This window comes from Macaca fascicularis, chromosome 4 (genome assembly GCF_037993035.2).
Source record: "Macaca fascicularis isolate 582-1 chromosome 4, T2T-MFA8v1.1".
Classification (NCBI taxonomy): domain Eukaryota; kingdom Metazoa; phylum Chordata; class Mammalia; order Primates; family Cercopithecidae; genus Macaca; species Macaca fascicularis.
Window position 1 is genome coordinate 53,689,233 of NC_088378.1, and position 24,600 is coordinate 53,713,832.

General features: G+C 35.9%; 1 long non-coding RNA gene across 1 annotated transcript in view; it reads left to right on the forward strand.

Annotated features, from left to right (window-relative positions):
* Positions 1 to 24,209, forward strand: part of LOC123573018 (uncharacterized) — a 58,157-nt gene extending 33,948 nt beyond the window's left edge. Inside the window, exon 3 of the long non-coding RNA XR_010586273.2 lies at positions 24,100 to 24,209. This is a non-coding gene — a long non-coding RNA (uncharacterized lncRNA). The remainder of the gene's footprint in view (positions 1 to 24,099) is intronic.
* Positions 24,210 to 24,600: the final 391 nt, after the last annotated feature.

Here is a 24,600-nt window from a genome sequence, read left to right on the forward strand (position 1 = left end):
TCCTGTCTGGGCAGCTCTCCAACCTCTAGCTCGATGGACCTCACTTTCCCACTCACTTTTTGAGTGGGAAAAGCCCATAGTATGGCCCAATTAAGTCAAAGCCCATAGTATGGCCCAATTAAGTCAAAAGATGGCATCAAATTGTGTTAAAAAATAAAACTCCTTTTAATTTCATAAGGAAGAGATTCCAAATCACACTTTTAGAATGAATAGGAATGAGAGGGAATGTTATGGAATCAACTCATATGAGAAAGATTCAGCCTCAAAGATTCTGAGAATATCTGCCTTAACCAGTTGAAAAAGAAGGTAGATTGTTTCCTTCTTTAGTCTTTGCTCTTTCACAACCATGGCAGTAGGGGAATTGTTTAACTTGAGAAATGCCTTTTATACAATCTGCTTGGGAAGGCATTTTGTTTATAATGTGATAACTGTGCCAGTTTTCAGAATTCCTTTCTTTTGTTTTTAAGGTCTAACATGAAACACTGGCTGTTCCCTGTCTTCACAGCCTGTTCTCCCTCCTCCTGCTGCCCCTGCCTGCTTCTTCCCTGCCTCCAATCCCATAGTCAGCTATCAAAACAACAGATTACAAGTAAACATCTGTTTATTAAACACTCATGGAATAAAGGGTTTTTTTTTTTCTAAGTTGTGTACAGAGATGAATTTGTCAACATTTTATTAAAAGTATCTGAGGTAAAGAAAGTTTCGAATGATACTAAGGATTTTTAGCAATAAGCTTGAGAGCTTGGGGTCATACACACAGTGACAGGTTCCAGAAAGAGAGACCTGCTTTTTAATTTAGTTAGTTGCCTAAATGTCTTTCTGTTTCCTAATTTGTTTTCTTTGCCAGCTGTGTCAGCTAATTAACTTCCATTAAGATATATTATGAGCAAAGTTTTGTTTTTGTTTTCACTGCAGATAATATGTCAACTCATAGTTACTTGAATTTAAAGTAACTGAGTCCATTAAAATGTATTTTAATAGTTTGGTTACTGGGAAAACATTTTGTGATTTTAAGAAATATGTGTTGGTGGAAGGGCAATGTTTTCCCTTCTAATAGCATAATAATATATTCTTCAAATATGCAGAAAATATTGTGAAAAAGTGTTTTCTAAAGATGCTTATCTATTTTGGCTACCAAAAGAGAAATGTTTTCTGTATTTGATTTGCCTGTGGAGAAGACATCTGCAAGATATTTATTTATTTATTTTTACTTGCTCTGCACTTTTTTCTTCTGGAGAAGCAACCCATTTCCTACTTCAAGGTCAACTAAATTCAGAGTCAATCAATCAGGTCAGTCAAGTGCTCATTATTTCTCTCCAAACTGTGATCAAGGATGGGCAGGTAGCTCAAATCAGGTTGTAATTCTAATTGCCAGGATGAGCGATGTTTGCTTTCACTGTAATCTGCAGCTATAAGAATAATGGAGCTCAGAGGCACTGTTTTGCCAAGACTTGGAAAATGTATATATTAGTCCGTTTTCACACTGCCATAGCAAACTGCCCAAGACTGGGTAATTTATAAAGGAAAGAGGTTTAACTGACTCCCGTTCAGCATGGCTTGGGAGGCCTCAGGAAACTTACAATAATGGTGGAAGGCAAAGGTGAAGCAACGCAACTTCTTCACAAGGCAGCAGGAAGGAGAAGTGCTGAGCAAAGTGGGAAGAGCACCTTATAAAACCATCAGATCTCGTGAGAACTCACTATCACAAGAACAGCATGGGGGAACCCACACCCATGATTCAACTACCTCTACCCGGTCTCTCTCTTGACACATGGGGATTATGGGGATTACAATTAAAGATGAGATTTGGGTGGGGACCCAAAACCTAACAATATCAACCTATGAATGAAGAGCACATCAAGGCAAGCAGATCCAGAGGTGAAGAACAGAGCCTGATGCTATTGCATGGTCTCCTCAATCTGTTTGTACCTGACCCATGACAGACTGCCCACTTACTTAAGATGATAAATTTTCTCCTTTCTGTCTGTTTGCTTAGGGTAATTTGAGATATATTTCTAGCTTAACTTTGAGAAACTTCTAATATGCCCATTAATCTTTAATTAAAATGTGGTATCATATAGTCATATTTTGTCTAATACATAATATGATTTCCAAAACCTTGTCTAGACGGGAAGCATACCAGATTTCCAATAGCAAAACTGTGATATATTTAAACTATGCCATGGAGTACAGATCACTGTAAGAAATCTCAACAAAACTGAATATCTGGATTTGTGTCCTAGATTTTTTTTAACTCGTTATTTTCAATACTGTTTATGCTTCCCAACTCAAGAGTGCCTAGGAAGAATTGAGAAGACATGAAAACACGTATTTTACTTGATCAAAAATTAATAATCCTGCTTTCAACACATATCGACTTTCAATGTCTTCGGCATTGTTTCACCTGGCTGAAAAAATGAATTTTGGACAAATGAGAAATAAATGCTAAGATCCAGTCAGAGTTCAACTATCAAATTTTATATAACTTAAAAGCCTCTTCTATCTAGATTTAGCTTAGTATATGTCACAGCCAGTGGCAAGTCACTCATGTGGAGAGGACAGCCAAGTCACCACATTACTCAACTGTTGTACAAATTTTGCTCCTAACACCTTGCCAAGTTGTTGGTGACTGTGCAATTTATACTCCAGAGAAAATTTTGTTTGTCATTCTTACTTGGTTAACTTACCCATGCAGTTTGTCATTAATAATTTGAATTCTCTGGATCTAATACCATTAAAAATAGAAGTAAGAATCCCAGGATACTACTTCTGTCCAATGAGTCACTTTTTATTTCTGCCAGCGACCCCCTACAGAATCAGTCTAAGGCTTAAATCCTGTAAAAACCATGGATGAATTTTCTAATGGGTGATGCAGATGGGTGTGGAAGTCTATGACTGAGGAGGAACTTGTGAGTTGCAGAATGAGTGGCAAGAGAACACTTGCTATCAACATTCCTCCTCCAGCCACCTTTTAACATTTTAATATACAGGAGACAGTATTATTAATAGCATATAGAGCACATTTGTTAAAGAAATGTCAGCAAATCACTTTACTTTTACTTTTTACTTTTATAAAAAGTACTTTTACATTTTACTTTTATAAAAATGTCAATATAACCTGGTCAACATAGCAAGACCCTGTCTCTACAAAAAAATAAAATAAAAAAATAAAAATGGCTGGGTGTGATGACACATGCTGGTAGTCCTAGCTACTCGGGAGACTGAAGTGAGAGGATCTGTCACTTGAACCAAGAGGTCTGAGATTATAGTGAGCTATGATCATGTCACTGCACTCCAGCCTGGGTGACAGAATGAGGCCCTGTCTTAAAAAAAAATTAAAAAAAGAAAATGACAATATTCTTTCTAAGCATGTTTGTTGTGGAGATAAAATGAAGATTCAGAATATAGGTGAAAAGTGTTTGGAAATGGAGGTTCAAGAAACATGTCCGTCCATCATGATCTGGTCCCACTTGCCTTTCCAATCTTTCTATTCATCATAATCTGCTCCCATTCTCCCAAACTCTATACTTAGTCCTAAATACTTTCTGATCTCTCTTGCTTCTGGAACCTTTACAAATACTGTTCTGACCCAGTGTTATCCCCTTTCCCCTAAACCCCACCAGAATCTAGCTACTCCCCTCATTTTTCGGATTCCCATTTATATCTTGCTTTCTTCATCTCCTCAAACTGGATTTTAGGTATTTCTTCTTATGGCACTTCGTTTATTATGTTTTGATTGCCAGTCTTCTTATTTCTTCCCTTCAATAGTATGGCTTTGCACATGTCATCAGACCTAGATTATTGAGAAGGATACTCCCAGCTGTGTTCAAGTTGGATTATTAAAGGCCTAGAATTTGACAAAAATGAATGTGACATAAAAAGTTTAATCTAGGCTTCTTCAGAAATAATATTCCACATCTTCAGTATTCCCTATCTTCAATTGCTTTCTTGTATAATGATTGCAACATGGGTTTGACTTTTGAAAATCAGGAGCGTAACTGAGTAGATGCTATATCAACGATGATAGTGATACATCTTCCAGATTAAAAGAGACCACTATTTTATGTCTTAGAAATGGAAATTTCTATCCTATGTGTTTAAAATAGTAGCTCAGAAGATAAACATTCTGGGTCAGACCTGGTGGCTCACATCTATGATCCCAGTACTTTGGGAGCCCGAGGTGGGTGCACCACCTGAGGTCAAGAGTTCGAGACCAGACTGACCAATATGGTGAAACCCCGTCTCTACTAAAAATACAAAAATTAGCTGGGCTAATCATGCACCTGTAGTCCCAGCTACTTGGGAGGCAGACACAAAAGAATCGCTTGAATCCAGAAGGCAGAGGTCGCAGTGAGCTGAGATCATGCCATTGCATCCCAGCCTGGGCGACAGAGCAAGACTATGTCTCAAAAAAAAAAGAAATATTTTGTTTAGTCAAATGGGCTGAATTTATGTGACCAGCATGTGCATGCAAGCATGTTGTAGGGAAAAACTAAGAGCCTTCTTACTAAAAACCTTCTGTTGTAATTCCTAGGTCTTTAATGACCCCTCTGGTGGAGGCCCTGAGCCTGGTGTGTAAAGGGCAGATTAAAGATTGAGAAGGGTGCAAAGCATCCCAATTTGTGTTCAACTGTTTGCTTCCATTTAATCACACTTGCAGGTTTTATGACTATTTAAACATCTTTTCATTTGTACTTGAAGATTTTTTTTTTCTAAATCAATCTTCTGTGAGAAGATGGAGGGAAAGACTGGTTAGGTTTTTCTTTATGCTCCAACTTTACACCTTGGAAATATTTATTGTTCACCCTTGGCTCTTCTTATCTAAGGGAAGTAGCCTTGCTCATTCAGGAGTGAACCTTAGACATCCTCAAAACCTGTCCTCTCACAGTCTGAGTGAGAAAATGGCCTGGAAGTTTCAAGAACTTCTCCAAGATGGCAGAGGCAGGATTAGCACCCAGATGTCCTGGGATCTCTCCCGAGCCCCTCACTTTGACTTTTGATCTTTCACCACTTGACATGGTCACGTTGTGGAACTTTATGTCCTCCAGGTCTGTCTTGGAGTTACTGGTGTGTAATTCATCATTAACAAGTCTTTATAATCCGCCAGGATTTATTTATAGCCTCTCAGATGTGATAAAGATACATATGATGGATATTTGTTATTTGAGGAGGGATTTTACCTTTAAAAATAAACTAAATAATTTAGAGGTAATTTGTGAGCAATACAGGTGACTCTGTTTTTCATTTTTTCCATTAAATGCTGATAAATGGCTTTAAAACAATAAAGCCAGTGTTGGTGGTGGCTTAAAAACAACCTCTAAATGTCCTTTCAGAAAAGGAGTTTCAGTAAGTTTAAACCAATTTCTTATTTTAATATGTGAAAAAAATCATATAGCTTTATAAGTTTTGTAATGTCTTCACAGCATTATGATTTACTACCAAGTATAATCTAAATTTCCACAGGATGGTTAGATTTAATTGAGGCATCATCATTCTACAAAGCCAAACTTCTGAATATCAGAATCTTCTAGTTGTGTCTACAATAAACCAAGGAATTTAAAGAATTCTGCATTTGAATTTAGGGTTTTTCTTATGATTGGCCTAAGCATAAATATTTCATATGTTTTTCAAAAAAGAGGCAATTCCAGAATATTTTTTTCTTTCCAATTTGTGTTTGGTCTAGTGGGAAGCATATATAGTAAGAAACAGAATTATAGATATTTTTTAGGCAATAGAAAAATTATACACATTTATATAGATTTATATTTGTGTATGTTCCTATTGGAAAAAATTGTCTTAATTCGTTCTTACTGGCATAGCAAAACTAGATAATCCCACCTTGCCAGTTACAGTGACCTATTACTTCTTTTACTTTATGGATCAAGTAGGGGAAAAAAGTTCTTGGCAGTAGCTGAACCTATTTCTGTTTCTGGAACACAGTTCCACAAAAGACCAACATTTAAAGAAAAAATGAATAAAAACTAATAAACAATATATGTTCATCTTCTTGATTCAACCTAGAAGCAGATGGAGAGGCCATGGAGGCAAGTCCTGTGCTTCTATAGGCCTGATTCTTGTTTCTAAAATTAGATCTAATTCTATCAGTTTATGTCTCCTGGGAAACAGACACCAAAATGTAATTAGAAGAGCAAGAAATTAATCAAGAGTAATTTCAGTGAAAGACAAAGGGGAAAAGGGAGTAGGAATAGACAGGGAAAGACTCGGACTGTGATGTAAGTCTGACTGTTGTGGAAAGGAGAATAGGAAGGAAGGAGGATTGGGTAGGACTAGCCTCAAACGGCAATAAGTATAGTACTGATAAAATCTCGGCCAAGCAAAAGAGAGTTCTGGTGCAAACACTGACAGAGGAGGAGCTCTGCATGAGGGACAGATGGCTAGGCCCTGGTACACCATACCCAGGCATTGGCTGGGAGCTATCCAGTCTTCTGAGGGCACTAGAGCAGGCGGCTCTCAACTGACTGCACTACTCCAGGTGAATAGCAAGTTCTTTTTATCTGAGGGGTGCGTCTTGACTTCCCATTAGTAGTGAGATATATTCAAATTTAATATTTACACTTTTCTTGGAAGGCACCTTTAAAGATTTATTTTGTAGTCTGCCTTATCCTTGCAAACTATGGGGATACCTTGGGCATACTGAACAGCATCAGAGTAAAGTTGAGCTTCTGAAGTCAACTCATTTACAGGAGTCATATCAGTATCCTGTGTGCCATTGCTTTCTACTAAAAAGCTCCAAACTGGAAGTTCTATGTTTTATGCAAGATGATGAGGTGCATTTGTAACACAAATTCTCATTGCTAAACTGGAGGAAAAAGCAACACTGTCAAAAGTAATATGTACTACTCATCTTTTGAATAATTGGAGCGAAGCTGAGATTGTTACAAAACATGATTGGTTGACATGCTACCAGGGACATTTCATGCCCTGTGCAGTTCTGTGAAATCAGTTTGGATTGTGGTCTTCTAGTCTCCGTTCTCTCTCTTTTTTTTTTTTTTTTTTTTTTTTTACTAATCCAGCAATCCATCCTCAGTTGATAAATAATTAATTTTAAATCACAGAGGTCATTTATAGCTAGTGTATTAGAGTTCTCCAGAGAAAGAGAGAGAAATTATGAGGAATTGGCTCCCACAATTATAGAGGCTGAAAAGTCTCATAATCTGCAAGCTGGAGACCCAGTATAACCAGTGGTATAATTCCAGTCCAATTCTGAAGGCCTAAGAACCAGGGGAGCGGAAGGTGTAAATCTCAGTTCAAGTGCAGGAGAAGACTGATAGCTCAGCAAGCATGCAGGAAGCAAAAGGGAAAAATTCCTCCTTCCTTCATTTTTTTTTTTTTTTTTTGGTTTGTTCTATTTGGGCCTTCAATAGGTTGGATGATGCCAACCTATACCAGTGACAACCATCTACTTTATTGAGTCCACTGATTGAAATGCTAATCTCATGTGGAAATACCCCGGTGGACGCAGCCAGAAATAATGTTTACTCTGAGCACACCATGGCACAGGCGAGTTGAAGCATACAATTAACCATCACACCTAGGAACACAGGAACAATCAATTCTGTTAAGGGGATTCAGGGGACCAAGAAAGGAAAGATGACATTTTGCGAAGGAAGGAGACATTTGCAAGGCTAGAGGAGAGGGGCATTTCAGGCAGAGAAAACAACAGTAGCAAGTCCTGGTCAACACGGAAGTCCAGGATATACTACTCAGGAAATAACTATTTTTCTGATGTGCGGGGGTGGGGGGGAGAGAGAGAGAGAGAGAGAGAGAGAGAGAGTCTGTGTCTATGTGTGTGATGCATGTGTTTATGTTGTGTGTGTTTTGTCTGGCAGGAAAGAGGGAAGAGGAAGAGTGGGTGGAATGAAATCATAGAGAGTGGCTAGAAGAGCTTTATTTTGGTTCTCATAGGTTTTAATTAGTATCTTACAAAAGCTTTTTTGTGCTGTCCTTTGTGATGACAAGTGGAAACTTCTCCATCATAGATCTACTCTGATCAATACAGTAACCTTTAGCCACCTGTGACTTTTTTATTTAAATTTAACTAAAATTAAACTAAAAATTTCATTTCTCAATTACACTATTCACATTCCAACGGTTCAATGCCCACGTATGTCGACTGGCTATTGGATACTACAGATGCAAACATTTAGATAATCACAGATCATTTTATTAGACAGCACTAAATGGACAATCCACAACTCAGCATTTTGCAATCATTTCTGTCCTAAAACAGACTAAAGAACTTTGGCAAGAGAGCTAATGACAGAATATTGGGCTATACCCAATATTCTCCCTGCATGCATATATGAGTACTGCTGCAAAAATAGTTCAGAGATTTTCTTTGCATCTTCTGAGAAAAACTGAACTCCTACATGCACAGAGCTGTGATAATCCCTGATTTTCATATTTAAACAAATTTAAAGGCTAATGGAGAAGGACTGTGGAATAATACCGCTGGGCTCATATTTGCTTCTGTCCTTTACTAGGTGAGACACCTTGGAGAAATAACTTCTTGATGCCTTGGTTACCCCACCTGTAAAATAGAAACACAAAATTCCCATAGAGTAATTATAGAGATCATATTAGTAAATATACGTCAAGAGTTACAATAATGCCTGGTGGATAACGTACGTTTTTAGCATTAACTAATATTATTACTAATCAGCCCTTTTTGTCAACTAGGCACTAAATAGCCTAGTCTCTAAGCTGGATTTATGCATCCGATTGTATCTCATTATGGCAAGCATTCAATATCCATTTATTATTGTTGCTGTTATTATTATCTTTCAAATGGCAGTGTTGCCAGAAGGCAACTAGTAGTATTCTTACAAGGCCCTTCTCCTGATACCATCACTGTGATAAAGAGGATTCTAACAGATAGATTTGAGGAGTACACAAACATTCACACTGAAGCAATAGGTTAAATAGAAAATGCTTCTAAAAGTCTAGAAAGGGATAAATAAGATTTCCACAAACAAGGTTTTGTTTTGCTTTTTTCTTTAGCTGCAAAATTTTGTGACAGTGATTTCTGCTTTCTGGCAAAAATGGAAAAACAAGAATGGATTTATCATGTTGTTTGAAACAAATTTAAAAATCCAGCAAAATATATGAAACAATGGTTTTCTGGACAGTGGCTATCAGGCAGTGCAGGACAGTGATACCACAGAGAGAGGAAACAAACAAGATAAACATTATGTTTGCCCCAGATTACTACCTTAAGAGCATTTTCAGGTCATGACACAAGGGTGGGGATCACTGGTAGATTCCAGCAGATTCCCTAGGTTGAGAACAGGGAACTAAGGATCCAAGGATGCCCAAGTAGTTGGAGTTCACAAGACAGAGTGTTTACAAAAAGAGAATTACACCAAAAAAGAATCCAGGAAATCAGCAGCGAACAAACCCTGACTTACAGCAGAGTACCAGTCAGTGCTCACATGTGAGAAAACTACCTAAGGCCAGGAAAAACATTACCTGAATGAATCAGAAAGAACAGTGACTGACATTCGCAATGGCTGAGAATAGTTCATATTTTCACCAGCCAAAGTGGAAATTTTCATAATTCATGGGGCACTGTGTAGAGTACTCAAGAAGGTCTTGCCTCAGTAGTAGGAAATAATTAGACCTTTACCTAGCACTGCTTCTGACATGTCTATCAAATCATAAAAATGAGATCCCCCAAAATCAAACTGTTTTCACGTTATTTAACTGCACCTCAGAACAATGCTCAATTATATTTATAGGAATATAAAAATGCCCAGCTCCCAAAAGGTAAGACTCACAATGTCTTCCTCCAACGAAAGATATTCCGGCATGCAAAGAAGCAAGAAAACATGACCCTTAATAAGGAGAATAATCAGTCAATTAAAACTGACACAGAACTGACACGTTAGAAATAACAGACAAAGGTATTTAAAAGGCATTATAAATATACTCCATGGAGAATGGCATGAACCTGGGAGGCGGAGCTTGCAGTGAGCCGGGACCGCGCCGCTGCACTCCAGCCTGGGCGACAGAGCAAGATTACGTCTCAAAAAAAAAAAAAATATATATATATATATATACACACACACACACACACACACACACACACACACACACACACACTCCATGTCCTTCAAAATTAAGTAGAGACATAGTACTTATCAAAATATTCAAATTAAAATTTTAGGAATAAAAACTACAATTACTGAAATTAAAAAACACACTAGATAGGATTAATGATATGTTAGACATTGCAGAAGAAAAGATTAGTGAATTTATTTATTTATTTATTTATTTATTTATTTATTTATTTATAGACAGAATCTTGCTCTCTCACCCAGGCTGAAGTGCAGTGGTGTGGTCTCTGCTCACTGCAAGTTCTGCCTCCCAGGTTCACGGCATTCTCCTGCCTCAGCCTCCTGAGTAGCTGGGACTACAGGGGCACACCACCACGGCCAGCTAATTTGTTTTGTATTTTCAGTACAGACGGGGTTTCACGGTGTTAGCCAAGAAGGTCGCGATCTCCTGACCTCGTGATCCATCCACCTCTGCCTCCCAAAGAGCTGGAATTATAGGCGTGAGCCACCGCGTCCGGTCAAAGATTAGTGAATTTAAAGACACAGCAATAGAAACTATCAGAAATGAATCATAGAGACTAAAACAAATTTTTAAAATGTAAACAGAGTATCTGAGAGCTGTGAAACAACTTCGAGTGGCCCAGTACAGATGTAGTTGGAGTCCCTGAGTGCCAAGGGGCAGGGAGAATGGATAGAAAAATAATGGCCAAAATATTCCCAAATTTGAGACAACTAAAATCTATAAATACAAAAAAAAAAAAAAAGAAGAAACAACAGACACAGTAAACAAGTTGTTCAAGACCAGTGATAAAGAGAAAATCTTAAGAGCAGCTCAAGGAAAAAGAAACACTATCCATAGAGGAATAAAGACATGTATAACACATTTCTCAATAGGAACGATGTAAGTGGGCAGACAAGAGAGAAACGTCCTTAAAGTGCTGAAAGGAAAAACACCTTTAAACTGCTAGACCTAGTAAAATAGCTCATTTTTTAAAAAGTGAAATTGGAGGAACTTATAGCTAGCAGATCATCACTACAAGAATTGTTAAAATATGTCCTTCAGTCAGACAAATGATATCACATGGTATTATGGATCTACACAAAGGAATGGTAAGCACCACAAACGATAACCCTAAGAGTAAAAACCTAACATTTTTTCCTTTATAGTTATATCTTCTAAAAAGATAACTGATTGAGTATTAAAACTAATTACAATGCATTCTGAAATTTATAAAATGTAAATAAGTAAAATGTATATCAACAATAACATGAAGACTAGGAGGAGAAAAATGAAATATAATAGTGTAAGGCTCTTGTATTGTACATGAAGTGGTATAATATTGCTTGAAGATAGACAATGGTAAGTTATTAATACGCTGTAAACAACCACTAAAACAGGAGCAATAATAACAATGACACAAACCACATCAAAATAACTACACCTAATAAACAAAGAATTTTAAAAATATAATTAATACAAAAGAAGATGGGAAAAGAGAAAAGGGGGAACAAAGGACGCATGGGACAGAGCAAAAACAAACAGGAAGGTGATAGACCTAGGCCTTACAATATCAACTATCGCATTAAATGTAAATATTCTAACCGCCCCACATAAAAGTCACAGATTGTCTGAGTAGAAATAAAAAAATAAGACTATACTTTGCTTGCAAGAAGTGCACTTTACTCAACCATAAGAAATCAAACAACCCAATAAAACATGTGTACAATATTTGCACAGACATTTCACCAAAGATAAATGGATGGAAAATAAACATATGATATAACACACTATATCATTAGTTATAGGGAAATGCAAATCAAAACCACAATGTGATACCACTGTAGCCCTAGTAGAATGTCTAAAATTAAGGAATGACTATACTAAGTTGGTGAGGATGTGAAGAAACTGAAACATTCATACTTTTTTGTGTGTGGAAATTTAAAATGGTACAGAATTTGGAAAATAGTTTAGCAATTTCTTAAAAAGGCCAACACACCTGCCATATGACCCAGTCATTCTACTCCTATGAATTTACCTAAGGGGAAAAAAGCTTATGTTTACACAAAGACTTATTCATGTATGCTCATAGCCATTTTATTTATGATAGTCAGAAACTGAAAATAACATAAACATCAACAGATGAATGAATAAATATATTGTCGTATGGCCATAAACAGAAAGTCACTTAGCACTATAATTTTTAAAAAAGATTTATATGAGAAAAAAATTGGATGAATCTTAAAATAAATATACTTACTGAAAAAAGCCAGACCAAAAAAAGTGCATGTTGTTTGATTCTATTTATATAGACCTCTAAAATAATCTCCAGTGATAAAAAGCAGATCTGGTTGGGAAGAGGGGAATGAGTAGAGGAAAACAAGGGAGAGAGGGATTTCAAAGAAGCATGAGGAAACTTTTTGGGGTAATGAATATGTTCACTATCTTGACTGTGGTGATGGTTTCATGGATGTCAAAACTTATCAAATTTGACATTTTAAATATGTGCTGTTGATTAGATGTAAATTATACCTCAGTAAAACTTAAAACAACAATGGTTTTCTGCCAAGTTTTTCTTCCTCTTCAATATTCAATAAATGTGTCACAGAACTACAGAAACCCTAAAGGTTCAAAATGCTAATGCTGGATGAAAGAATAACCTGGTATACTTTCAACAGGCATAGAGAACTGGAGTGATGTGGTACTTTAGATTTCATGGCTCTTTATGACTGGGCAGACAGAAATGGACTTACTTGTGGTTGATCTTGACTTTGCTTTTCTCATTAGTCTGTATTTTTATGTAATTCATGTCATATTAAAATGATAGTTTGACATTAACAAATATGCTTTTGACTATTATGGACTAAATATTCTGGATAGCATAAAAAATACAATGCATGCAAAACAACCCAAAACTTTTCCTTGGGAGATCTTTGTATGTACATGTACTTGTAGATGATCAGATAAAAACAAAATGTATGTCTAACCAATTTTGAAGAAATGCATCCCAATTTTAAATTGAGTAGAATGCTAACAACTCAATCTCACCCAATTAACCTGTGATATTAATTGTAATTTTCTCTGAAAGTTTAGTTGTTATATGTCTCTAATTGATCTACATTTATTTTAGAAAGTGTTAAACTGTTCAAATGTTCAAATGATTAAAAAAATCATTGATTTTTATTTAATGTGGCACTGGACATCATTTAAAGATTTTATAGTTCAATTGCACGTTGAAATATACATCATTATTATGTTTAGAATAACTTATCCATGTAGACAAATAAATGAGTGGAGATACTGACAGCAAATCAGAAATAAAATTGTCTGCTTTACAAAAGGTAATGTTAGAATGCATCAATTTCAAATAATAAAATAAATTTGTAATGCATAACAAAGAAATAAAACAGCAACCATTGTAAAAGATCACAGATCAAGCAGCAGCAAGACTTCAGTTAGAATGAGTAAATGATAGTCAAAATTTACTGAATTTGCTTCTAAATTATGTTGTTTCTGATTCCAAACCAACGTAAAAGATTGTGAAGTTGTTGTAACAAGGCCCAAGCAGCTTTGTGGGCTGTGGATACCAAGATGAAAAAGAGTGGCAGAATGTGTTGGAATGGCAAGAAGAGGAGAAAGTGCTTAGGGGTCTTAAATTGAATTCTATCTCTGTTCTTTCTGAGTGGCAAATGTGAGTATGTTTTACAGATATATTAATAGTGTCTAAGGTGGGTTTTTGTTTAACCTATATTAATCTCTAGACAACAGTTAGCTTTTTATAATCTAAATTCAAATTTTATATGAATATAATTGCCTATACTGCTAAAATTATTTTGAAATAGGCATTTATAGTTAATGAATTAAAAGTGTATTTCTTACAACTACCATACTCAATGGTGAAAACGTGAAAGTTTTTCCTCTAAGACCTGGAAAAAGGCAAAGATGTCCATTCTCACCACATCTATTCAATATAGTATTGAAAGCCCTAGCAAGAGCATTCCAGAAAGGAAAAGTAAAACTATCTTATGTCATGCATATAACATGACCTTACGTGTAGAAAATCCTAAAGATGCCACAAAAAACTGTTAGAACTAATAACTGAACTCAGTAAAGTTACATTACAGAATACAAAATTAATCTGCAAAAATGCGTTGTGTTTCTATACACTAAGCAACCTATCCATAAAGGAAATTTTTAAAATATTTATAATAGCATCTAAACATCTACTTAGAAATAAACTCAACCAAGTAAGTGAAAGACTTGTACGTTGAAAACTACAAAACATTGATGAAATAAAATTTAAAAGATACAAATAAATAGAAGGACATTCTGTGTTCATGGATTTGAAGAACTGATATTGTTAAAATGTCTATATTTCCCCAAACAATCTACAGATTCAATGCAATCTTTATCAAAATCCCACTGGCATTTTTCCAGAAATAGAAAAAAGAATCCTAAAATTTACTTGAAACTACAAAAGACTCCAAATAGCCAAAGAAATTTTGGGCACTAAGAACAAAATTAGAGGTATCACATTCTATTACATCTAAACCTATTATAAAGCTACAGTAATCTAAACAGTATGGTACAGAATAAAAACAGACATATGGGACAATGAAACAGAATGGAGAGCCCAGAAATAAACCCACACATATATGGCCAACTGATCTTTGACAAGGATGCCAAGAATACACAATGAGGAAAAGATAATCTATTCAGTAAACAGTGTGGGGAAAATTGAATATCCATATGTAAAGCATGAAAGTGGGCCCCATATACAAAAACGAATTCAAAACGGATTAAATACTTACATGTAGAACTGGAAAAAATAATAGTCTTAAAATAGAGGAAAAAGATTGCAGACATTGGACTGGGCAATGATTTCTGGGATATCATACCAAAAACACAGGCGAAAACCAAAAAATGAACAAGTAGGATTACATAAAATGTAAAGCTTTTGCATAGTAAAGAAAACAATTAAAAAAATGAAAAGGCAATCTAGCGAATGGGGGAAAAATGTTTGTAGACTTTAATACCTACAACTCAATAGAAAACCACAACAAATAACTTGATTTAAAAATGGGCAAAGACCTGAACCAACACTTATCTAAAGAAGACATACAAAATGATCAAGAGGTACGTGAAAATGTGTACAACATTACTAGTCGTTAGTGAGATGTAAATGAAAACTACAGTGAGATATCACCTCATACACTCTAGACTGGCTATTATAAAAAAAAAAAAAAAGGACATCAAGTGTTGGTGTAGAGAAAAGGAATTCTGTACACTGTTGGTGGGAATGTAAATTGGTACAGCCACTATGGAAAACAGTATGGATATTTATCAAAAAATTAAAAATAGAATTGCCATTTGATCCAGCAATCCCACTTCCAGGTGTATATCCAAAGTAAATAAAATCAGTGTCTTGAAGAGATATCCATCCTCCCATATTCGTTGCAGCATTATTCACAGTAGCCAAGATATGGAAACAACCTGCGTCCATTGATAAATGAATGCACAAAGAAAACATTATATACACACACACAGACACACACATATATGTAGATATAGATGTAGATATAGATACATACACATACACACACTGGGATATTATTCATCCCATAAAAAGGAGGAAATTCTCCCATCTGTGGTAATATGGATGAACCTGGAAGACAGTGTGTTAAGTGAAATAAGCCAGACGCAGAAAGACAAACATGGCATGATCTCACTTATATGTAAAATCTAAAATAGTCGAACTAATAGAAGCAGAGAGTAGAATGGCAGTTGTCATGGACTGGGGGTGGGAGAATGGGGTGATGTTGGTCAAAGGTTGCAAAGTTTCATTTATGTAGGATGAGTAGATTTTGGAGATCTACTGTACAAAATGGGGCCTATGAATAACAATACTGTATTGCATATTTTAAAATTTGCTAAGATGGTAGAGCATATGTTAAATGCTCTTACCAAAAAGAAAAAACAAAACAAAACAATAAAAATGGAGGAGGAAGAAACTTTTGGAGGTGTTGGTTAAGTTTATGCCATTGATTGTGGTAACAGTTTCATGGGTGTATACTTTTCCCCAAACATATCAAGTTTACATAATGGCAAATATTGTGTCTTGTTTTTACATTCACAGCATTTTGCATAGAGCTTGGCAGTTACATAGTAGATGTTGAACAATTTCTTCTGTGTTTCAGCTGTCAAACTCTGTTCTGAATGTATGAGGTACTGTATTTATCTTTGAAACAGTATTTTCATGTCTGTGAAGTGCAGTTTCCTGTGTAAGACTAATAAAGTAGTACAACCCTTATTTTCCTATTTTTTAAATCAAATTCTCCTGAGTGTCTTAGAAAACCCTCTCACATGCAAGGTATAAGATTATTTCTTTTTTTCTGGATTTTAGAACTAGGTAGGTATGAGGTATTATTAGTCTTTGTATTCCCAATGTCTGACATAGTATGTGCTCAGTTTATTTTAGTTGAAAGATTAAATGAATGATTAAGAGCAAATTGTGTAGTGTCCAGTGTCACTGGACAGGAGTTTGAATCTAAGGATATCATGTATTGAACAACAATTATGTATGAGACTCTGTGTTAGAGCTGAGGATACAAAGGCAAATACAGGAATCTCTATCCAGCCTAAAAGAGGCAGATATGCAAACAGATCAATTATATATCTCATTGGAAGTGCTGTATCCCAAGTATGAATGAAGATCTATGGAATTACTAGTAAAGGAGACTAGATGATACTTGTGGTGAGACTTGAAAATGAGAGACTTGATTGCAATGATTTGATTTAAGCTAATCAAGGACAAAAAATCTTTAGAATAACATGAACTTAACCAAGCCTCCCTTTAAAAGGGTAGACATAAATAAGACCAGGTATCCAAAGGAATGGATGGATAAATGCAGATATATTGCAATACTTTTCCTGAGTTTAAGTTGTATAGCTCCTTCAACAAACAACTATTTTAAGCGATCTGGATAAGATTGACAGTGGTAAGTTGTCATTTTGCAATAGCCCATGTTATTAAGAAGACAAAGAGAAAGGAGAGCATTCTGAGTAAAGACAATAGCTAATGCAAAGGTGCATAGGAGTTGAGAGGACAGCGAGCTTAATGTGACCAGAGTTTTTAGGGGAGAGGGTCTGAGATGGACTGGGCTCGTTAATAAAGGATAAATTTTCCCCTCTTTAGGAGTTCAGGACGTTGTCAGTGTCAAAGAGGAGCCAGTAAAGGTTTGTAATTAGGGAACAGACATAATCAAAGTGTTTTCAGGAAGGTAAATTTCACAAGCAGCATCTTTTGGCGGCAGCTTCCTGCTGTCCTTAGTAATTCATTAAGGATCTGGCTGTCAGAAAAAAGGACTGAGACTTGGTAAAATACAAGTCAATGAAGAATTATGATTATTTATAGTGTATTACTAGCAAATTGTCGCTAAATAGGTTTTGTTAAAATCTCTTGTGATATGTGCATATCTATTATTTATCCACATAAGTAATTTGCATCATGTGAGTGTCTGGCTTGTGCTGTGGTCCCAGCAAATCTGCAAAGCAAACCATTGTATGTAAACTTACACTTCTTTATGTGAGTGCTTTATTCTTTCATCTTGTTGACAAATTAGATCACCTGCCCTCTCCTTGTAGTACGACCATAACTTAAGACAAATCTCTTAGGTCTATCATCTATATTCTCTCTTCCTCATTTCTTTATTCTTCATATTTCACCTTTCCTTAATTTAGACCCTAATTTGGGTGTCTTAATGTTTATTCCTTAGAGACATTTATTATTGAATAAGCCCTGTTATTTTTACTTGTGCCAAACATCTGTAAACTGAGAACGATTCTAAAAAAGAAATCAAACATTTTTAAAAGTAAATAAAAAAGAAACTCACAAATCACCAAATCTCTCATCTGTAGAATGGCAGTTGTCAGGGACCAGGGGTGGGAGGATGGGGTGATGTCACAAAAATGAAATACCACCCGTTCCTCAAAAAACCTGTGGAAATAAAAAATTTAAAAAATTAAAAGATAAAAATAAAAACAGCAACAACAAAACAATAAAGCCTCTTGGAAAGATACAAATCTGGTACGATCTGGTACAAAGAAAGAATTTTTTTTTTTTGGTAAGTCACTTAGCTTATGAACAAAATAATAGCCCATGAATCAAATTTTAAAATGTTTGGAAAATAAAGCTAATGTTAAAAAAAAGAGAGAGACTGCATTCTTTCCAAGCAAAAAGCCCAAAGGGACCAAAGTTTGATGATGCCCTAGATTCTGTGACAGTCTACACTGAAATAATTATTTGTTCCTTTTGAATTGCCAAGTTTTAGGTCATTAGTAGTGAGCAAATGTATTAATGCCACTATCATTTTTTTGCTAATGTTCTTCTTCCTTCAGCCTAGTAAGTCCAAAATATCAAATAAAATTTATACACACACACACACACACACACGCGCACACACACACACACACTTTGAGACCATGGTGCCTTTCTATTTATTTCTAGTACGGAACATTCAGAAACATAAATTGTAACATTTTTGTAAGCTGCTATAATTTCATTATTTTGGATTGAACATCTTTTTGCCCATAATTGTGACCATCTCAGGTCCCCGGCTTAAGCATGTTAGTTAGTTCAAATATTGGCATTGCTATAGATGGAATAATTTCCCCATGCAAATTCAACTGTTGAAGTCCTAACTCCTAACGTTATGACGTTTAGAGATGAGGCCTTTCGGAGATATTAGATTTCGATGAGATTATGAAAGTGGGGCCCTCATGGTGAGATTAGTGCCATTATAAAAAGAGATACCAGAGAGGTTTCACTTTCTCTTTCCCATGTGAGGACATAGGAAGTAGATGAAAAGATGGTTGCTAAAAAGAGTTCTCACTGGACCCAACCATGCGACATCCTGATCTTGGACTTTCAGCCTCCAGAACCGTGTGAAGATGGATGAATAAATGAATGAATGAATAAAATCTGTTGTTTCCACTGAGTCTATGGTATTTTGTTATGGCAGCCTGAGCTGACTAAGACAGATGGCCTTTGATCCTGCTTAGGAGATTCCTGTTAGGATTTAGAAGCAGACTTTCAATTTCCATCCCAGTTCAAGCTACTATTCCAACTGCAATGAGAAACAACATGCATTTGAGCAAGTTCTGAAGCTGGCTTCATTTCAGGAGTTGTGCCTCAGTATGGGCAGAGGCCTGGGCAATCTCTCCAAGAATCAGGTTCAGCTGCATCTTGGCTTACTGGCAGAATAGCAGGAAACCTCTGACCAGTTTACCTTTTATGCTTTCATTTCCTATTTTTTTTTCTTTTTGGTAACTTTCTTTGACTTAACGTGACAAAAGAGTACCTTTTTCAGAAGCTAGGACAATGTGGTAGAGTGAAACAAACCTGAATTTGGTGTCAGAAAATCTAAGATTCACATCCAGGCCCTATTTGGAAATCTATGCATTTATGCATCCTCCCTCTGGTGATCTGATTCCATGGAGCTATTTCACAACTCTTTGTTGAACTTACCTGATAGTCACACAAATTCTGTCCTGTGTGCCACAAGCTGTATTGACTTCCCTCTTCCTCACCTTTATCCCCAAGGGGGAAAAACAGTTGCTTTCATTCCCCATTAATTTCAACATTGTTTTATGACATATACATTTGTGCTTCTTGACTTCTTTTTTGAAATGGTTATAACATCTGTCTGCTTCCCTCATTGAATGTGTTGAACAAAATCTTTAACATCTATTCATTTGTATATCTGTATGAAAGTCACACTTTAACCTTTTTCTGAAAAATTTTTTTTAACACCCATCTTCCTCATTTGGAAAATGGGGACAATAATAACTCTCTTATCCTCCTTTCTACATTTCTGGGATTAAAAGAGTTATAATTAACTGGATTGAAATGATCCGTAAGGGTTGAATATGTGTCTTATCTACTTTTGTTTTCTTAACACCTTGAAAAGAGAATCTGCACATCAAAGTGCTCTTTATGATAAAATACCAGACAATTAGGACATGGTTTTATCATTATCAGACATTATTAGCAGCATGAGAGCCAGCAGTCTCTGACCTCATTTTGAAAGTGGCCAGAGGGTTCATGTCACGTAGCATTCAAAGAGCCAAAGGTGCAGAAGTCTCATGCTGGACCAACGGGGACGTGGATACTCAACAGTGGTTTCCAATTCCAGGGAGGAGGCCACTTATGAAAGAGAAGGCTTAAAGGAGACTAGAAGATTTGCTTCTTGATTTCTGGGTCCTTTGTCACCAGAGATTTGCGGGGCAAAAGTGCTTTCTCCTTTTCCACACATACGTTAACTTGTCTAGCCCACAATCACTTGTCACTTTTTCTGGCCTTTGCCTGTGCTGATTGAGGGGGGAAGGCAGACAGAGAGGGGACAGGGGCAATATTTCTGGTATGCAAAAATCTTACAGTGAATATAAAGATTTGTCAACACCCTTCAAGGTTGCCAACAGATTGGCCAGATCTGTATTCTATGTTTTTTATATTCAAAGCACTTGTTTCAGTTCCAACATAGAAAATCTAAAACTTTTAAATGGGAAGTTAAAGCTCAAATTTGAGGTCACTATGGGGGAAATATTCTGTGCTATTTTTACAGTTTCAGTATTTTAGTTTCACTTTTCTACTCTTCGTCACTCCCTGATCTCAAAATGAACAGGTGCAGTAAACATCTTGTTCATGAACATTAACAAGGTTCACAGGAAGGCAACTTCCATTCATTAGATGAGTATCCAAATTCATCCCTGTATCACACCGTAGTAGACTGATTAATGACTCCAGAGATATCAGGTCTTAATCCCTCCCTGTACATGTTATCTTATATGGAAAAATGACTCTTACAAAAGGAATTAAGCAAAGAATTTGAAATGGGGGGAAATTACGCTGGATTAACCTGGTGGACCCTCCATGCAGTCACAGGTGTCACTATAAGAGAGAAGCAAAATGAAACAGGAGGATCACTTGAGTCCGGGAGGTTGAAGCTGCAGTAGGCTGTGATTGCACTGCTGCACCTGAACCTGAGCAACAGGGTCACACTCTGTCTTAAAAAAAAAAAAAAAGATAGAGGTGAAGGAAGATTTGACACAGACAAAAGAGGTAACCACAGAGGTAGTTTGGAGTATGTCACCATCAGCACCAGAGCTGCCCTGTCAATACTTTGATTTTATCCCAGAAAAACTGATTTCAGACTGCTACTCTCCAGAACTGAGAGAATTAATTCCTGCGGTTCTAAGCCACTCAGTTCATGGAAATTTGTTACAACACCCACAGGAATTAAATACAGATACCTCCACAAAAACTCTCTTGTAGACTAAAAACAAAACAAAACAACTTTGCCAAGTATATTAGTTTGCTAGGGCTGCCATAACAAAATACCACAAACTGGGTGGCTTAAACAACAGAAATTGTTTTTCTCACAATTCTAGAGGCTAGAAGTTTGAGGTCAAGTTGATTTATTTTAGGTTGATTTCTTCTGAGGCCTGTTTCCTTAGCTTATAGATGATGCCTTCTTCCTGTGTTCTGACATAGTTTTCTCTCTGTACCTGTCTGTGTCCAAAGCTCCTCTTCTTGTAAGAATGGCAGTCCAATTGGATTAGGGTCCACCAATATGACCTCATTATACCTAAAATACCTCTTTAAAGGCCTTGTCTCAAAACACAGTCATATTCTAAGACCCTGGGGGTTAGGACCTCAGCATACCAATTTTTTGAAGAGGAGATGCAATTCATCCCATAACGCCAAATAACATCATCTCTGTTGCTACCCATGAGGAATGACCAAAGCCCACAACTTTGCATAACATCACGCAGCTGGTAAGTTGTGAAGCTTGGATTTAAAACCAAGTTGTTCTGACCTCATACCTGAGTTCTAAAACAGAATATTTGGGGGTAGAATTAACTTTTGTTGAATGTCATTTTTTATTAGGAAGTTTTAATGGGTCACTTGTTTTCAGTCCGGCTAAGATGAGGTTATCAGCATTAAGGTAGGACAAAGGAAGATAGTCAGTGAAAATTAAAGAATCAAGAGAAGATAATCTAGCTTTCTTAGAAGAATATTGTTTTTTATACTTCACCTCTCTAGTCTTTTGCTTAGTATATTCAATCTAAAGCTGAAGAAGGATGTACAGCCTCAGCCGTCAATTGTTGCAACATAAAAAGAAGTCTACTGTGAAACAATCATTCTAATAGTTGATTTCTTGAAATCTCATTTTTGGGACAAATATAAACATCTACAATGAACCATTTGTTATTTTTAGGAAAAAGTTAAAAATATTGAATTATAATAGTTTGCTTTATTATTCTTAACTAATAATGTCTCTCATATTTATTTCATGAGGTATGAGTATGTTTAGTTTTGTAAGAAACTGCTAGACTGGCTTCCAAAGTGGAGGTACCATTTTGCATTCCCACCAACAATGAATGCTTTACATCCTCACCAGCGTTTATTGTTGTCAGTGTTTTAGATTTTGGCCATTCCAATAGGTGTGTATCAATATCTTGTTTCAATTTGCATTTCCCTGATGCATTCGCCATCTATTTCCTTTATTGAGATACTTGTTAAGGTCTTTGGCTCATTTTAAATCAAGTTGTGTGTTTTCTTATTGTTGAGTTTTAAGTATTCTTTATGTATTTGGATAACAGTTCCCTATCAGATATGTGTTTTGAAAATTTTTTCTCCTATTCTGTAGCTTGTCTTTTCATTCACTTGACAGTGGCATTTGCAGAGCAGAAATTAATCTGAATGAAGAGCTTATCATTTGTGTTTTGGATTGTGCCTTGGGTATTGTAGTCAAAAAGTCATTGCCAAACCCAAGGCGATCTAGATTTTCTTCTATGTTATTTTCAAGGAGTGTTATAATTCTGCATTTTAAATTTAAGACTGATTCATTTTGAGTAAATTTTTGTGAAGGGTATAGATTCAGTGATTTCTGTGTGGATGTCCAGCTGTTCCAGAACCATTCTTTGAGATGACAATCTTTGCTTCATTTTATTGCCTTTGCTCTTTTATCAAAGATTAGTTCGCTATATTTATGTGGGTCTGTTTATGAGTTTTCTATTCCTTCCATTGATCTAGTTGACCTTTCCTTTACCAATACCACACTGTCTTGATTACTATAGCTTTATAGTAAGTCTTGAAGTTAGATACTATCCGTCTTCTGAGTTTGTTCTTCTCTTTCAATATTGTTTTGGCTATCTTGGGTTTTTTTTTTTTTTGTCTCTCCATATAAACTTTAAAATTAGTTTGTTCATAGTCACAAAATAATAGGTTGGGATTTTACCAGGGATTACAGTGAGCCTATAGATCAGGTTGGGAAGAACTAACATCTTGATAATATTGAGCCTTGCTATCCACAAAAGTGGTCTATCTCTCCATTTATTTAGTTATTCTTTGATTTTTCTTCAGTGTTTTGTAGTTTTTCTCATGAAGATATTGTACATATTTCGCTAGACTTATACCTAAGTATTTCATTTTTGGGGGGTGCTAAGGTAACTGGTATTACATTTTTTATTTTAAATTCTACTTGTTCATTGCTGTTACAGAGAAAAGCAATAGACTTTTATATATTAGTCTTCTCTTACCTTTCTATAATCTCTTATTAGTTCCAGAAGGGTTTTTTTTTTTTTGTCAACTGTTTCAGATTTTCTACATACATGATCATGTCATCTGTGAACAAAGACAGTTTCATTTCTTTTTTCCCAATCTGTATACCTTTTATTTCCTTTTGTTGTATAGCATTAGCTAGGACTTCAAAAACAATGTTGAAAAGGACTGGTAAGAGGGGATATCCTTGCTTTTGTCCTGATCTTAGTGGGAAAGTCTCAAGGTTCTCACCACTAAATATGTTAGCTGTAGGGTTTTTGTAGATATCCTTTATCAGGTTGAGGGAGTTCCTCTTTGTTTGTAATTTACTAAGAGTTTTTTATGAAGAATGGGTGTTGGATTTTGTAAAATGCTTTCTTTTTGCACCTACTGATATGTTTGTGGGATTTTTTTCTTCTTAGGCTCTTCATTTCATGGACAAAAACCACATGATTATCTAAATAGATGCAGAAAAGGCCTTCGATAAAAATCCTCATTCCTTCATGTTAAAAACTCTCAATAAACTAGGTATTGAGGGAACATACCTCAAAATAATAAGAGCTATTTATGACAAACTCACAGCCAGTGTCCTTACTGAATGGGCAAAAGCTGAAAGTATTCCCCTCGAAAACCAGCACAAGACAAGTTTGCCCTCTCTCCCAACTCCTATTCAACATAGTATTGGAAGTTATGGCCAAGGCAATTGGGCAAGAGAAAAAAATGAAGAGTATTTAAATGGGAAAAGAGGAAGTCAAACTATCTTTATATATAGAAAACCCATCGTCTCAACTCAAAAGCTTCTTAAGCTGATAAACAACTTCAGCAAAGTCTCAGGATACAAAATCAAAATCAAAGTGTAAAATTTGCTGTACACCGACAACAGACAACAGGCAAGCCAAGAGCCAAATCATGAATGAGCTTTG